Source organism: Phyllostomus hastatus, unplaced genomic scaffold (genome assembly GCF_019186645.2).
Source record: "Phyllostomus hastatus isolate PE091 unplaced genomic scaffold, TTU_PhHast_1.1 phas_scaffold_78, whole genome shotgun sequence".
Lineage (NCBI taxonomy): Eukaryota > Metazoa > Chordata > Mammalia > Chiroptera > Phyllostomidae > Phyllostomus > Phyllostomus hastatus.
Window position 1 is genome coordinate 63,273,882 of NW_025334041.1, and position 18,286 is coordinate 63,292,167.

General features: G+C 37.8%; 1 long non-coding RNA gene across 1 annotated transcript in view; it reads right to left on the reverse strand.

Annotated features, from left to right (window-relative positions):
- Positions 1-8,931, reverse strand: part of LOC123812204 — a 53,899-nt gene extending 44,968 nt beyond the window's left edge. Inside the window, exon 1 of the long non-coding RNA XR_006784495.1 lies at positions 8,863-8,931. This is a non-coding gene — a long non-coding RNA (uncharacterized LOC123812204). The remainder of the gene's footprint in view (positions 1-8,862) is intronic.
- Positions 8,932-18,286: the final 9,355 nt, after the last annotated feature.

Sequence of the window (18,286 nt, forward strand, 5' to 3'; positions counted from 1 at the left end):
TACTTTACATTATATTACATTGCTATGCTATTTCTATACTACTTTAATCTGCATGAACACTTTTACAACTAAAAATTGAAAGTATGTGAGCCCCAGTGCCAACCAGTACGAGTGGATAAATAAATTGTAGTACATTTACATAATGGTATGCTACTTGGCTGTAAAAAAAAAAAAACAGAAGGAAATCTATAATACAATGTGGATGGACCTGGAGAACATCCAGGAGAACAACACACTAAGTGAAATAAGCCAGTCAGAGAAAGGCAGAGACCATGTGACTTCACTTACATATGGAACCTAATGAAAAAAATAAGCTAAAAAACAAAATAGAAACTGACTCATAGATACAGAGGACAGACTGACAGCTGTCAGAGGGGAAGAGGGTTAGAGAGATGGGTAGAAAAGGTAAAGGGATTAGCCAACCAAACAAACAAAAACTCATAGATACAGACATCAATATGGTGATTACCGGAGGGGAAGGGAAGTAGGGGAGGTAGAATAGAATAAAGTAGGGATAAATGGTGGTGGAAGAAGACTTGACTTGGGGTGGTGAACACATAATACAATTTACATAAGATGTATTATATGTACACCTGAAACCTATATAATTTTATTTAATAAATGTCACCCCAATACACTCAATTAAAAAATTATGTAAGTAAATGCATCCCATTCCTCTTCAAACCCAGTCTAGAAGTATGTAGATACAAGCTTGTTGGATTTATCAATTAATATAAAATCTTCATGTCTCCACATGTGTATCATCAGTCCTATTCTTTGAACCAAGGTTTAGTCTGTCTAACTTCCTATGAGACATTTTACTTGAAATAGTTAAATTTTCTTCCCAGTACCCAGCCCAGATCTTTCCCAATCAAATCAGGAAGTCTGTTTCTTCAAGTAGTACAACCATGATCCTTGTCTCCAAATCTGATGCTATCTCAGATTCATTCTTCACCTCCAGTTACTAGTCCAATGATATTAGGCTGTCATCAATACTGTATTGACCACCTTATGAGTAGCAGGCTTTATTTTTAGTTATTTATTTGTTTGATCTCTGAAGCTGCTAAAATCCAACCCTTTCTTTGTAGTTCAAAGAAAGGAACCTGTCATTGTAGTTAAGGTTCCTGTCACTTCTCACCTGTGTAACTGCAGTGTATTTCAGAGTTGTTACTTTTGTCCCCCACCCTTACTCCAACAAATGCACACCATCAAACATTAAGACCAACAATGTCTAAGCAGTATCTTGAAAAGGTCTCTTTCATTAACTCATACTACTATCCAGAAGCACTCATTGATTCACATTATACCCTTGGATATAAGTTTGTTTTCTTGATCAGTAGACATTTATTTAACATCTGATATACCTATCAAGACTCTTCATAACCTAGCCTCCTATCTTTCCAGCTGCTCCTATCACTACCCAGTAGATAATATGGAGTCCAGACATAATGAATTCATTTGTATCTCCACACCATGTCTCCTGCTTTTTTTTTTTTTTTGACCTCTCATCTTTATTCTTCCTTTTTTCAAGCCAAATCATTTCTATCTTGGAAAACTGTGCTTATAAGCTCAAACTTTATTGGTGTCCCATTCCTGTGGAAAACACCAAGTCATTTCAATCCAATTTCATATTTACTCTTTTTTTAATCAACCTATTTTTATTTTAATTGTTATTGCAGTACAATTTTCTCTTTTGCTCCAATCCCAGTGCACTCACCCAGCCCTCCCCTCCTCCCTCCCATTTCCACCCGCCCCTAGTTTTTATCCATGTGTCCTTTATACTTATTCCTGTAAACCCTTCTCCTTTTCCCCTGACATTCCCCTGAACTTCCCTCTCTTCTCCCCTCCACTCTGAACACTGTCAGTCTGCTCTCTATTTCAATGTCTTTGGTTATATTTTGCTTGTTTCTTTGTTTTGTTGTTTAGGTTCCTGTTAAAGGTGAGATCATATGGTATTTGTCTTTCACCAGCTGGATTATTTCGATTAGCATAATGCTTTCCAGTTGCATCCATGCTGTTGCAAAGAGTAGGAGCTCCTTCTTTCTTTCTGCTCCATAGAATTCCATTGCATAAGTGTATCATAGTTTTTTGATGCATTCACTTACTGATGGGCATCAAGGTTGCTTCCAACACTTGGGTATTGTAAATTGTGCTGCTATGAACATTGGGGTGCATAGGTTCTTTTGGATTGGTGTTTCGGGGTTCTTAGGATATAATCGTAGGAGTGGAATTGCTAGGTCAAAAGGCAGATCCATTTTTAGTTTTCTGAGAAAATTCCACACTGTTTTCCATAGTGGTTGTACCAGTCTGAAATCCCACCAACAGTGCACTAGGGTCCCCTTTTCTCCACAACCTCTTCAACATTTATTGTTTGTTGCTTTGTTTATGATGGCCATTCTGACTGGTGTAATATGGTATCTTATTGTGCTTTTAATTTGCATTTCTCTGATAGCTAGGGGTATTGAACATCTTTTCATGTGTCTCTAGATCCTCTGTATGTCCACCTTGGAGAAGGGTCTGTTCAAGTCGTTTGCCCATTTTTTAATTGGGGTGCTTGTCTTCTTAGACAGAAGTCATGTAAGCTCTTTATATATTGGAGATTAAACCCTTGTCTGAGGTATCAGTGACAAATATGTTTTCCCATACAGTTGGTTCTCTTTTTATTTTAATACTGTTTTCTCCAGCCATGCAGAAGCTTTTTATTTTGATGAGATCCCATTTGTTTATTCTTTCCTTTTTGTCCCTTGCTCTAAGGGACATATCAGTAAAAATGTTGCTGCATGAAATATCTGAGATTTTCCTGCCTATGTTCCCCTCTAGGACTTCAATGGTGACATGGCTTATATTTATGTCTTTTATCCATGTTGAATTTATTTTTCTATATGGAGTAAGTTGGTGCTCAAGTTTCATTTTTTTTTTTGCATGTAGCTGTCCAGTTCTCCCAACACCATTTGCTGAAGAGACTGTTTTTATTCCACTTTATTTTTCTGCCCCCTTTGTCAAATATTAATTGACCATAGAGACTTGGGCTTATTTCTGGGCTCTCTGTTCTGTTCCATTGGTCCATGTGCCTGTTTTTATGCCAGTACCTGGCTGTTTTGATTACAGTGGCCTTGTAATACAGTTTAGTATCAGGTATTGTGATCCTTCCTACTTTGCTTTTCTTTCTCAAAATTGCAGCAGCTATTCGGTGTCATTTATGGTTCCATATAAATTTTTGAAATGTTTGTTATATGTCTGTGAAATATGCCATTGATACTTTAATAGGTATTGCATTGAATCTGTACATTGCTTTGGGTAGTATAGGCATTTTGATGATGCTAATTCTTCCAATCCATAAACACAGTATATGTTTCCATTTGTTTGTGTCTTCCTTAATTTCTTTCTTCAGTGTTGTGTAGTTTTCTGTATACAGGTCTTTTACTTCCTTGGTTAGATTTATTCCTAGGTATTTTATTTATTTATTTATTTTTTGCTATATCAAATGGGATTTTTTTCTTGATTTCTGCTTCTACTGTTTCATTGTTGGTATACAAAAGTGCCTTTGATTTCCAGATATTGACTTTGTATCCCACTGTTTTGGCAAATTCGTTTATTAGATCAAGCAGTTTTTTGGCAGAGTGTATAGGATTTTCTATGTACACTATCATGTCATCTGCAAACAGTGACAGTTTTTCTTCCTCCTTTCTGATTTGGATGCCTTTTATTTCCTTTTCTGATTGCTGTGACTAAAACTTCCAATACTATATTGAATAGAAGTGGAGAAAGTGGACAACCTTGTCTTGTTCCTGATCTTAGTGGAAAAGATTTTAGTTTTTGCCCATTGAGTATGATGTTGGCTGTTGGTCTCTCATATATGGCCTTTATTATGTTGAGGAATGCTCCCTCTATTCCCACTTTGCTGAGTATTTTCATCATAAATGGGTGCTGTACCTTATCAAATGCTTTTTCCACATCTATTGATATGATCATGTGATTTTTATCTTTGCTTTTTTTTATGTGATGTATTACATTTACTGATTTGCGAATATTGAACCATCCCTGCATCCCTGGGATGAATCCCACTTGGTCATGGTGTATGATCTTTTTAATGTATTGCTAGATGCGGTTTGCCAATATTTTGTAGAGGATTTTAGTGCCTATGTTCATCAGTGACATTAGCCTGAAGTTTTCTTTCTTTGTTGTGTCTTTATCTGGTTTTGGGATTGGCATGATGCTGGCTTCATAAAAAGAGTTTGGGAGTCTTCCATCATTCTGGATTTCTTGGAATAGTCTGTGAAGAATAGGGGTTAGGTTTCCTTAAATGCTTTGTAGAATTCTTCTGTGAAACCATCTAGACCCAGACTTTTGTGTGGGTCCCAGTTTTTTGACTACTGCTTCAATTTCATCTGCTATTATTGGTCTGTTCAGGTTTTCTGCTTCTTTTTTATTGAGTTTTGGAAGATTATATTTTTCCTGAAATTTGTCCATTTCACCGAGGTTTTCAAATTTCTTGGCAGACAGTTCTTCATAATAATTTCTTGCAATCCTTTGTATTTCTGTTGTGTCAGTTGTAATCTCTCCCCTTTATTTCTGATTGTGTTTATTTGGGCCCTCTCTCTTTTTTTTCTTAATCAGCCTGCTTAAAGGCTTGTCGATTTTGTTTATCTTTTCAAAGAACCAGTTCCTGGATTCATTGACCCTTAGAATTATGGTTTTAGTCTCTATGTCATTTAATTCTGCTCTGATCTTGGTTATTTCCTTCCTTTTGTTTGCTCTGGGCTGTCTTTGTTGTTGTTCCTCGAGTTCTTGTAGGCTTGGTGATAGGTTGTTTGTTTGAAATGTTTCTATCTTTTTCAGGTAGGCCTGTATCGCTATGAACTTCCCTCTCAGGACTGCCTTGGTTGTGTCCGATAAGTTTTGGGTTGTTGTGAGTTCATTTGTGTTTGTTTCCAAAAACTTTTTGATTTCTTCCTTTATTTCATTCTTAACCCATTCATTATTTAATAGCATGCTATTCAATTTCCATGATTTTGAATGTTTTGGGTTTCTTCCCTTGGGGTTGATTTCTAGTTTCAGTCCTTTGTGGTCAGAGAAAATGCTTGGTATAATTTTAATTTTCTTGAATTTGTTGAGTCTTGCTTTGTGTCCTATCATGTGGTCTATCTTTGAAAATGTTCCATGTGTGTTTGAAAAGAATGTGTATTTTGCTTCTTTGGGATTAAGGCCTCTATATATATCAATTAACTCCATTTCCTCTAGGGCATTGTTCAATGCCACAATATCTTTGTTGATATTTTGTTTGGAAGATCTGTCCATGTTTGATAGTGGAGTGTTAAAATCCCCTACTATAATTGTGTTGCTGTCAATATCTTTCTTAAAGTCCTCTAAGATTTTTCTTCATGTATTTGGGAGCTCCTATGTTGGATGCGTATCTATTTACAATGTTTATGTCTTCTTGGAGGATTCTTCCCTTGAGTATTATGAAGTGACCTTCTGAGTCTCTTTTTATGGCCCTTTTTTTGAAGTTTATTTTGTCCGATATGAGTATTGCTACCCTGGCTTTTTTTTCCAGTCCATTTGCTTGGAAAATTTTTTTACAGCCCTTCACTTTTAGTTTGTATATATCTTTTGTAATGAGGTGGGTCTCTTGTAGGCAACATATGTGTGGGTCATGCCTTCTTATCCATTCGGCTTATTCTATGTCTTTTGATTGGAGCATTTAATCCATTTATGTTTAAGGTTATTACTAATAGGTACTTATTTATTGCCATTTTCGTACCTGTGTTCCTTTCTCTCTCTCTCTCTTTTCCTTCTTTTCCTTAAAGCAGGCCCTTTAGCATCTCTTGCAGAGCTGATTTGGTGGAGGTATATTCTTTTAGACTTCTTTTGTCTGGGAAGCTTCTTATTTGGCCTTCTATCTTGATTGAGAGTCTTGCTGGGTAAAGTAGCCTTGGTTGCAGACCTCTGGTTCTCATTACTTGGAATATTTCTTGCCATTCTCTTCTGGCTTGCAGCATTTCCATTGAGAAGTCAGCTGCTAACCTTATTGGGGCCCCTTTGTATGTTACTTCCTGTTTCTTCCTCACTGCTTTTAAGATTCTCTCTTTATCTTGGAAATTTGCCATTTTAATTATGATGTGTCTTGAAGTGGGCCTCTTTGGGTTCCTCTTGATTGGAACTCTGTGTGTTTCCTGGATTTGTGTGACTTTTTCTCTCATCAAATTAGGGACATTTTCCATCATTACTTTTTCAAATAGGTTTTCTATCCCTTGCTCTTCTTCTTCTCCTTCTGGTATCCCATATATGGATATTATTATGTTTCATAGTCTTGAAATTTCTTGAATTTCTCTTAATCCCTCTTCATTCTTTTTGAGCCTCTTTTCCTTTTATTGCTCCTTCTTGGTGTTTTCTTCTACTTTGTCCTCTAGCTCTCTGATCTGATCTTCTGATTCATCAACCCTGCTTTTCATTCCTTCTGTGTTCTTCAGTTCAAAAATTGTATTCTTCATTTCCTCTTGGCCCTTGTTGATAGTTGCTATTTCCTTTTTCATGTTGATATAGTTTGCAGTGAGCTCACTGTAGCTTCCCTGTAGTTTCTGGTAGCTCATTGTGAGCTCATTTAGCTTCCTGAAAATCATTGCTTTGAACTCAATAACTGATAGTTGAGTTGCCTTTATTTTATTTAGCATTCTTTCTGAGACTGCCTCCTTTCTTTTCATTTGGGGATTTTTTTTTTGTCTTCCCATTGTTTGTGACACTCGTCTTGTTAGTCTCAGTTTCTTAAATTGATCTGTTTTAGCTCCCTGGGTTTGTGGTGTTAACTTCTGTGGTAGAATACCTGTGAGTTTCAGTGGTGCAGTTTCCTTGATCTCCCGAGCTCACTGGTCTTTGCCTGTCATTTAAGTCGGCTCTGTGTTTGTCTTTGGGTTTTGATTGTTGTTGGGTCTTTCTTTGGTGGTTTCTTCCCACCAGCTGGTTAAATGAGGATCACTGTGTCCACCACCTCTTGTATTTTGTTGTACTGGTGAGGGCAGGTTGTGTTGAAGCTGGTTCTTCCATGTGTATAAGGTTTTGAGGATTTTCTCTTGCTCTTCTTCAGTTGTTTATACTGGGTACTGTCTCTACTGTTTACTTGTATTTCCAGATAGGTCCTGGATTGAAATTGGTGTGGTTCCCACTTTCTCCTTCACCTTCTTCCATCATTATCTGTTGGTGGTTCCTTTGTTGTTGGTTTTCCTCTTCCAATGGGTATCCTGGTGTTCACTGCTTCCACCTACTCTTTTTTTGTGATCAGTTGGAGGGGGAAGGCCAAATGTTTTAAGACAGCAAGAGAGTATTCTATGATATTTACAGTAGCAGCCAGTAGAGAAGAGATAGGAGATCCTTTGGCTATGTATAGTGTTAACCATGTGTGATCTTCCACTCAGCTAGCTGATTTTTAGAAAGGATGGAAAGAAGATAAGACTCTTGTTGTGGAAGGAAGGATTGTGAGTTTGATCTAGAAAGCAGTGAGGTTGTGGGAGGTCAGATTCTGAGGTAAGGTGAGAGTAAAGGATAGTAAATAGGTATAGTGTGTGAGAGAATAGAGTTAACCACTACAGTAATAGAGTTCAGGAAACTTTGAAGTGGGCTAAGATCTGGGCAGGGGGTTGTTGTGAAGTATTTACAATTGCATGGAACAGCAGTTATTTACAATAATATTAGAGCACAATCATATGACAAAATCTATGAGATCTAGATAACAAGAATAGGGAGTATAGAACCTTGAGTAGTGTGCTAATGAGACACAGGTGAGGTGAAGGACAGTAAATTAGCAAAATACTATTTTAAAAAATGTAAGAATAATGGAATAATAATAATTTTGTCTCACGTGTTGCAGCATTCCTCTCACCGCTGGTTTTTCAGTTCCACCACAATCCTTGGTCCCCTATTTTCACATATGCTGAGGTATGTTGGTTGCTTGCTCCTCTATTCCATAGATGGTCCAGGATTTTCTCCTATGTGCAGAGGGAAGCTGAATGTGCTCCCTCCTACTCCAATGCCATCCTCTTCTCCATGTTTACTCTTTATTACTGAGAACAATTTATTGTCAACCAGTTCATAAGCTTGTTCAGATGAGAGTCCATGTCTTTCATTCTTCTGAAACTCCTTTAAGGGCACCAAGAACATTTTGCATGTACAGAAAACATGTTGTTTGATTAATTACTTAGCTACCTTCCATAATTACTTAGCTCCCTTAGCTGACCTAATGTATGCCCTAGTAAGCTTTATAAATAATTATATCTCCTTTAGCAATGTCAACAAAAGCTGGGGGGAGCAAATGTGGGGGGCCCAAAAAACCCAGAATTATCTTCTGGAAAGTGGGACCCTTGTGGTACAGGCTTCCCCTACTAAGTGATTGTCCTAGGAACCCATTTGTATCAGTGTACCAGCTGACATTGTTGTGAGAGGCTGCATTTGGCTTCAGTGAAAGTTTTTTGAAGACTCTTTCAATGTGTTTGCCCATTTCATGATGGATGATTTATGAACACACCTTCCCACACCATGCTGTGTTCAGTATTTTTTGACCAAACATGGCATGACCCCCATGCCCCATCCTCCCTATTCACCTGATCTTGGCCAAGCAACTTCTTTTTTGTTTCCCCAGGTGAAAAAAAGTCTTCAAAGGGAAACATTTTGTTGATGGAGAAGAGGTAAAAAAAAAATCCAGCAGAAACACTAAAAAGCATCAAAATTGATGAGTTCAAAAACTGTTCTGAGCAGTGGAAAAAATCTTGATAGGTGTACTGCATTAAATGGAGAGTACTTTGGAGGTGACTGAAATTTAAATGTGTAAGAATACACAATTTTTTATAAATAAATTATGTTTTGGGGTCTTACCTCGTATTGTTAATGATTATTGAATACAACTTTTGTCTTCAGTAGAGAGAAAGTGGCTGGACAGCTCCTACAGAAAGTAATTTGGGAAAAGTTATACACCTTTCTAGATATTTGACACCCTTCCAAGATAAGATACACTTCGGTAGACAATTTTGTCTGGTATGAACATAGTACATTTTTTGGAGCTATTAAACTAAGGGCCTTTATGTCATTTGCCATTCAAGAGTCGAAGTATCTATAATGTTTGAATTAATAGGGTGGGCACGATTGTCTATAATATTCCCATGACTTAGATCTTTGCCTTAGCTTCCTGAATGATTTGCATGTACAGACCTTGTCAATGTTTCTGGAGAGTCTGGTGAAAAACACAGGAATAGAGATCAGAAATTGCATTTCCTGCTTGTCTTAAATGAAGGGAGACTTGAAGGGTGGGAGTTGCCTCCCGCTTGGCCATTAGACAATTGTGTCAGAGTGTTCTATTTTGTTCTGGCTGGATAGTCTACTTATCAAAAGCAGGAAATTGCATTTTAACTTGAATCTGTAGGATGCCTGCTGGGGAGGAGTTGATCTGGTTATGAGGGTAGAGGTGGGAGGAGGACCAGGGCAGAGAACAGTCAGTACTAGACCACTGCAGTGCCTGCAGCCATCAGGAGCTTGGCAGGAACAAAAACTGCATTAGAAAAAAAAAAGCCATGGTTCAACACATGAACAAGCTTGCCTCTTCTAGATGTGAAGAAACTGACTAGCTATTTTTCTAATCTGGAGGGGAGCATTGCTCCCCCTGTAGAGTTCTTACCAACTACATAATATGAGTACTGATTTAGTCATAGCCCAGAAGAGGAAATAGGTGGCAGAATTTTCTGAGGCCATATTACAAGCATCATTGACATTGAGATAGGAATATCTACCTGCCATTGGAGGTGGGGGAAAGGGGATAAAGGGAAAGCATATTTTGTAAGCAGGCTTTTGTTTGTGTTATGTTTATAATGAATGTAGTAAGAGATTTGAGGGCTAATTTTAGCTAATGAAAAGACAATGAGAGTATATTACGGAATTCTAATACAGAGGAATATGAAAGGAAAATCACATTCACTCTTCTGTAAACAAAAGCAAATAAATACTAATTGGACATATAGCAATTAAAATATCATCTAATAGAATGCATAGAACTAGTTGATTCTTACCTTTTAAATAAATGTTCAGGAAGCATAACATTTCTCCATTTCCCAAGTAAACGGTGTATGTTTAAAATAAATGAAAAATGCAAAGACAGACTCTACATAGAAGACATATGTGTATATGTATGTGTATATACACATATAAACACATACAGAAATAAGGAAATGTGGAATCTGTTAAAAAGCAAACAGCATGAGAGAATATTACTAAAATTGTAGCTAATAGTCTAAGCTATAAATGTATAATAATTTGTCTTCTTAGTCTTTTTATTCTTTTATATTACTGTAACTCAGGCCACATTATAATTATCATTCTGATGTTATATTTTATTTCAAATAATAAATTAAATACACAAAAGCACTATTACATTTTTCTAAATTGCGGTTGCTTTTCTTCTGCTCACTTTATTATAACACTCTTTCAATAGGAAACCACTGGAGTGGTTGTTTTTTGTTGTCGTTCTTTATTTTACTGTAACTAATGTTCTGTCTTCTGTAATAATATTAAAGAATTGTAAATCAGAAAGTAAACCAATTCAACTAAGATTTACCTTCATTTGAAAAGTTCTGAATTTGAGAATGGTATGCTAAGACTTGAAACCAGATATTTAGTAGGTATATTTTCCATAGTTTACTTAATATAAAAATATAGTCAGAGGAAAGTTTGAAGGGAGAACAGAGAGACAGAGAGACCACAGATGTAGTTTCAATGTCAATTTAAATTATGTTAATGTTTGTAAATAATATTAATTAAAATGTTAAAGCCTAGACCTCCATTTTGTATAGTTATATTCACAGCAAGACCAAGATAAAAATTTTTTAAACTTTGCCTTTCACTGGAAATGCCCAGACTTTATTTATTTATTTATTTACTACTTTCATCCCAAACAGCTCTGGTTAAAACATACTTAATGTACCAACTGCAATTAGCCAACTGTTGAAGACTCAACTCCTAACTGTTGATAAGCTTCATTGAACTAATTTGAGAAGTGGAAGTCTGAATTTTTTTCCAGGAAGGTAGCTTTTTCCTTGTTTCCTGTCAAGACAGCCAAGTCTTGTGACCTATGGTTAAAAGGGCTCTTTGTAATTAAGACAGGGAGTCTCCAAGTGAACAGTTCTCGCAGTAGGAGAGGAAATTTTTTTTTTAAAGAGGTAGAGAGCTTGAAAGGGACAGAGAGAGAGAAAGGAGGAGGAAGCAGGACACACTTAAAGAAGTAATCGGAGGCAGCCAATGCCAGGTCCTCCCCTCCAGAAGCCTCCTGCCCCGGCCTGGCCACCTGCCATTGGCTCTGTGTCCATTTTATGGAGCTCGGAGTCTTTTCAACCTTGGAAAGCAGGCCTATCATAGGACTGTGCTTCCTCCGCAGGGCCTACACAGAGACAACCAAAAACTGATCAACCGTGTTATATCAATAACATTCTCACACCAGGTTGTGTAAATTGATCTTTTACAATTTCTCTCAGTGACAGTCTCTGAAACCAACAAGATAAATCATTCCTCCCGTGGCTTTTTTATTGATTGCTGACACCTGTATAAAAATTACACTGCTCAAGCTGTGAAGTGAACATCCTCATAAAAGATGACTTTTTATTTACAATGAAACTCTGTTTGGGCCTAGATCAAGTACAGATTTACTAGTTCAGAAGTACAAGAACAGTGAAATTGAACAGACTTGGAGAAAACTAAAAATTAAAAAGAAACCCCATCACTACCAATAACCAACCTCAAATTAAGACCACGATTTTTTTTTAAGGAAAAGCCTTACATGTTTAATTTTAAGCTTAACAGTGAACAGAAAGCCAGCTGGGGGGCAGGGGAAGAAATGAAAAGAATACCTACCACAACAAAATTAACCTTTGCAATGGATTTTATAAACTAACACAAATTGCCTTATCATTATGATTACACTCCCAGTTCTTGTTGTAATATTAAAAACAAGAAACTAGATCCCTTTGTATCATGTCAAGAAAGCTTGGGTAGCTTGACAAAATCACAGAACAACACACTCCAAATATAAGACTTAATCTTTTTAAAGAAGTTTAATTTGCATTATTTTGTTAAAATGAAAATATTTTTAGTGTTGCTTTAAGAATAATTTAAATTTTGGGGAACTAATTTTTAAATAGAGTAGAAATATAAATAATTGATGTCTTTGAATATATATTATATAAATATAATCTTGAAACAAACATTTTATCTTTAACTCTAATTTTATATTCTACTAAAAAATTAACACAGTCACCATTTAAAAACACTGTGTTAAGAAGAGTTTTAAAGTGAAAACACTGTGCATGTTATTCCTTAAACTTGCAGTCAGTTTTTCTTTAAGGGTGCAATTTTGAATCACCTGCCAATAAACGTGGTTCTTTTCTGATGCAGAAACAGAGCTTTAGCTATGGAATCCACATATTTTTAAAAAGCATAAAATAAAAATGTTAAATATTTTTGCATCATCTCATAAGATGAGTTGGTGGTGTTTATAACATAAAGAGAATTATCCTAAGTTTTCGCTCTTTACCATCCCCTTTCCATTCAAGTCCTGGGAGAAGGGTATTTATCATGTTTCAACTCAAAAAGTCTTCTCAGACCTAAGAATCTGAGCACAGCCTTTTGTATACATCTAAGAGGGGAGCACAGATATGGTCTTTTTTGTCCCTTCCCCTGGAGCCTTTGCCAGGTTTCTCAGAAGCTGCTCTCTTTATTTGCGGTTTTAGAGAAGGCCCTTTCAATGGGACAGGCCACAGAGGCAGACGACGGGTGGGGGTTGTTTGTGCTGGTTTCCTCTTTCCTGGCCAGGAGGAAAAGTGAGAGTGTGAAAGTCTGGCCTTAGGCTCCCTCACCTCTCTGGGAGACACTTTTACTGAGAAAGAACAGCAGCAACACACACGTTTTGGACAAATAATATTAAAAAGGGAAAATAACTGGTTCTAGAAGCAAGTCCAGGAAGGGTGCCCGCTGCACACAGAGCCCTCCTGGTTATGAGGGGGAGGGGAGGGGCAGCATTTGCAAGAGCTCATCTCCTAGAGACTAGAGTGGCTCCCCTTCATCCCTGTGCCTGCCTTCTCCCCAGGACCACAGTCTCAGCTCCTGGCAGGGCAGAGTTTAGCCTTCTGTTTACATCTGGGCAGTCTTGGCCCCTATGCACAAAGAACTACTGTGCCCAAGTTCACTGACTGTCATTTGGTCCTTTATGACTCTTTTAGTTCTTTGTAAGACTTTCTCGATTCTTCCCTGGCGTATTTCCTATGGATATTGACAGCAACCACCAAAACCGTCTTAAAGATAGCTATATATAGCCCAGGAAGGTTTGGGGGTTTGGATATTTGGAGTTTGGTAATTCGTTTTGTTCCCTTCCTCGCGTGGCAATGAGGAGTCCCTGGCACCCACTTGGAGACACATCCTTGCTATGTTTCCTCGCTTGTGAGTGTGACACGTCTGCGGTCACACATTGTCTCCGATTGTGGGAAAGGGACGCTAACCTTTCTGCCTTTCTCAGCTGCCTAATAAGGGAACAATCGAGCTCCCCGGGGCTGCCGGATGGGGCAGGCGCGGCGCCCGAGACCCTGACAGCATCATAAATTGGTCTTGCAAAGCCAAATGCTTGGTGGCCCCCTGAAGAAAAGACTGTGGCTCAGAGCGCAAAAAGTCCAGTCAGGAGCTTGCCTGCCAGGGGTGAGCAGCGTTCTTTCGAGATCACCTTGCTGGTGCTTGGGGTAACAGAGGGACAATAACCGAGTACAGGGGCGAATTCCATGGGGAAAGTTGAACGCAGCCCTCTAGGATTTGCAGAATGAATGGAGTGGGAGCTGAAAACAGGGGGGAAAGGGGGACGTGTCCCAGGCCCGGCCTCCCTCCCGCCCACCGCAGGAGAAAGAATGGCCCAGATTGAAGACGAGATTGCTACTGCTCACAGACAGTTCTTTATCTTCTTTTTGTTTCCTTTTTAAAAGATATTTTAGTACACATCTTGTCGTCCAGGGGCAAAAAGAGAAAATCACTAGATGAGGATTTTTTTTTCTCACAAAAGTTATAGATAGATAGCAAAATATCTTTTGAAGTGTTTTTAGTTTAAACCAAAACAATTTTCTGGGGGAAAATATATATAAATTTATATATATATATATATATAATTTTAATCCCAGAGAAGTAAAGAATATAAGGTGCACTTTCCGGTTTGTATTTAGTGTCAATATTTTTTTTAATCTCTCCAGGAAACAGAGAGAGAAAAGAAAGAAAAGCTAGGGCCAAAGGGAGGAGAAAGCTTATATGAGAAAGATTTAAGTGAGCTTTTAACTTGAAGAATTGTATTTAAAAAAAATGTTTGCCAGAATAACATTGTTAAATGTAGCCAGCTATCTGGTTTTAACAGGAGGATTCAAGCATTACCCTCTATTGCAGTCATGGGGCTGCCAACATCCTCCAACAATCATGACTTATTTTCCCAAACATGAATTTCAGTTAAATGAGCTCAAAGAGTTGGTCACTAGACAATGGCACTATTTACCTCTGAAATTGTGTTTGCATATGTTGTAATTGAAGGAGTTTTGGAGTTTTCCTCTTTTTTTAGTACCAGACAGGTGATGACAGGATGGGTTTGTTGCTATCCTAAGTAAGAACAAACACTTTATCCCCCTACCTATTTCTGGTCTCTTTAAAGGTTCTAATTCACATCACATATGGAATGGGCAAGGCCCAGGGTACACTGCTAAGAAATGAGTTTGTAAAGACTATCTGTCCTTGTCTCCCTAGTGGCAGAACCCTCAGTGTCCACTGCCATGGGATACCTCAGCCACAAGAAATAGGCAAAGGGGAAAAAGGCCAGGTGTGTTATTTGATCTACCTGCTCCTGATCCCTCAACACCCCAGAATCAGCAGAGAAAGCCTCCCTCCTTTGCTGAGAAGAGTGGGATGTGGCCACAAATAAAGGTAAAAAGGCAGAGAAAAGATAGGATAACAAGAGAGAAGGGAGTTATGCTTGTTAAATAAAATACATGACCCACTTAACTGGGGGGTAAACTGAAGGACCTTTGGTTTTTTTGACTGATTTTCCTGTTTTGTATTCTCTGAAAACTAAAGCCTCAAGTTACATAAAAGAGGGTGACTTTTTCTTATTCCTTACTTTTTCCTTGCGTAGGAGGAGCACCGCAAAATAAGAAAAAAAAAACTGTAGGAGTAAGGAACCTTTCCAGGGAGTAATATGACCTAATACTCTTCATACAGAGAACTACAGAATTAGATAAATACATATTGAAGTGTTATTCCTCAAAGTCTAAAGAAAAAATTTACTTCTAAGTAACTCAAGTTGAGCTCTCTTTTTAATCTGATTACCTTTGTTTACTTGGCTTGATTCCTAAGGGTGGGATACAATTGGGGCCAAGGGTTAGTAAAAAACCATTTGGAGGCAAGAAACAAGATATATGTTCTACATTAGGGCCCTAGGTGAAGTTGAACAATAATTTTGTTCCCATCCTTCAGGTGCCTTCCAAAGATTCCTATTTAAATCACATTTTGTCATAATTTATACAGAAGGAGATGCCAAAAGCATGTCTTCCAAACTATGGGAAAACTATCCACAAACAGTATTCCAAATAGAACAAACACAAAATTTCTTTAAAATGAAATAATGGAATGGGGGAGTGGGAGATAGTAATTTGTAGGTTATAGCCTGTTATTTGTATGAACACAATGCTGATTTTCAGACACATACACAAATGCCGAATTCCCTATTTCCAAAATCTTCTATTGAAGACAATAGTAATGTGCATTTTAAGAGGACATTGCAAAAGGTTCTGTTGTCTGATACCTGAAGTTGAAAAAATTATTTTCTGCTAATTAACAACCTTCATTTAATAGTTGAATAATTTTACTATTACCTGTAGTGGCTAAAAAAGTTGAGGTGCAAAGTGAATTTGAAGGGTAAATTGAAATTAATATTCCTGCAGACTTTTCATTATATATTGTTTATTCACTCTGAACAATTAAAAAAACCTTTGACATCACAACACTTATTTGTGATACTATTAATAAACATTCTTTACCTCCTATTATTTAAACATATGGAGTAGAAGAAAGTGCATAGGTATCCTTTTCACTTGAGTAAATTTCTCATCCCTTAACAGAAAAGACTAGATACATTTCTGGATTCTTTAGTGATTCCACTGAGTTGTTCCATATAAAAGCTTGAATAATTTCCCCATCTCTCACCTCTTTCCAAGTTGTTGAAATAATACATTTAAAAAGAGAAAGAAAAAATAGAATAAGAGACATTATTATTCCAACCTTCTGTTTAAACATGGCACATGCTCCTAAAGAATTGTTGGTGTGGTAAAGGAATAATAAAATGTGACATGTGGAAGAAAGACAACACATCTGAGAGGCCCTATAGCTGAGTGTGCTGAACAATAGGCAACCTCTAAGGATTCTTGCCTGCAACCCTGGCTCTGCCATCAATTCACCACATGCCTTTGGGTAAGTCACTTAACCTTGCTGGGTCTCAGTTTCCCCATGGGCAAAATGGAAGTTATTATATTAATGATTTTACCAGTATTTTGCAAAGAACAATGATTACAAACAAATGCAAATTATCCTGCATGTATTAAGAATGACCTACAATTGCTATGAAATATCATGCACTTGTAGTTCACAATACACTTTTCCAAAAACAATAGGCGGATCCTGCAAGCAGGGAATGATAACAGGAATTAGGAACCGTCAAGCAAATTAAAACCAAGAGAATCCTTTAGAAAGAATCTATGATGAGTCGCTGGGCCAAAATAGGGACATGGGAAAAGAGAATGAACTGTCATTTTTTCATGTAAGTTACTGTCAAAAGTGATTTGAGTATAACAAACCATAAGACATACTACAGTTAATCTAAAATTGTTGGAAAATATTGAATGAATGTTGTATATTTTACATATGGAAAATAGATCTACACAACTTACAGAAGGTATTTTATGTTAAAAATATAGAATATCCTGTTTAGTATCTACATATCATGTTGTTCTGTGATCAAGGTGGGTTTTATATGTGGCCTTTTAAGAGGATGGGACAACTTGTAATGATTAACTAAATTTTCAGTAATGTTTTACTCTAGTTTACTTCTGAAGAATCAAAATTACCTGATTAAAAATAAGTTATATTGAAATGCACACTTAAAACTATATATGTCGAGACCTCTGGCCAAGATGGAGGCATAGGTACATACACCATGCCTCTTCGCAGAACCAAAAGAAGGACAACAACAATTTAAAAACAAAAAACAACCAGAACTGATAGAAAACCAAACTGTATGGAAGTTCGACAACCAAGTAGTTAAAGAAGACATATTCAACCAGACCAGTAGGAGGGGTGGAGACAGGCAGCTGGACAGAGAGGACTAGCAGCAAGGTGGTGGCTGGAAGGTGGGGGCAGGCAAGGTGGCTGCTGGAGGACCCATCGAAGTGGCAGATTGTGGAGCAGGTAAGCAAGGCTGCAGCTAGCTGGCAAGGCAGCAGTGAGAGGACCCGGTGAGGTGGCAGATTGGAGACTGGGTGGTCCTACAGTCCCATGCAGATAAGCCAGGAGAAACAACTAGGGAGCAGAATGGACTGCTCAACTCAGGGCCCCAGTGCAGGGAAATAAAGCCTCAAACCACTGACTGAAAACACCTGTTGGGGTTGAGATGGCAGGGGAACAATCTCCCAGCCTCAAAAGAGAATTCATTAGAGAGACCCACAGGGTCCTAGAACATACACAAAGCCACCCATCTGGGTATCAGCACCAGAAGGGCCCAATTTCCTTGTGGGGAGCTGGGGAAGTAAGTGAAATCCAGCAGAGAGCAGATCGAGCACCATTGTTCCTTCTCAACCCCTTCCCCACATACAGCGTAGCAACCCAGCAAAGTGGGTTACCCCTCCCTGGAGAACACCTAAGGCTCCACCCCTCACTATGTAACAGGTGCATCAAGACCAAAATAAAAATGGCCCAAATGAAAGAACAGATCAAAGCTCCAGAAAAAATACAACTAAGCAATGAAGAGATAGCCAGCCTATCAGATGCACAGTTCAAAACACTGGTGATCAGGATGCTTACAGAACTGGTTAAATTTGGTCGCAAATTAGATAAAAAAAATGAAGGCTACACAAAGTGAAATAAAGGAAAATGTGCAGGGAACCAGTAGTGATGGGAAGGAAACTGGAACTCTAATCAACGCTGTGGATCAGAAGGAAGAAAGAAACATCCAACCAGAAAAAAAATAAAGACA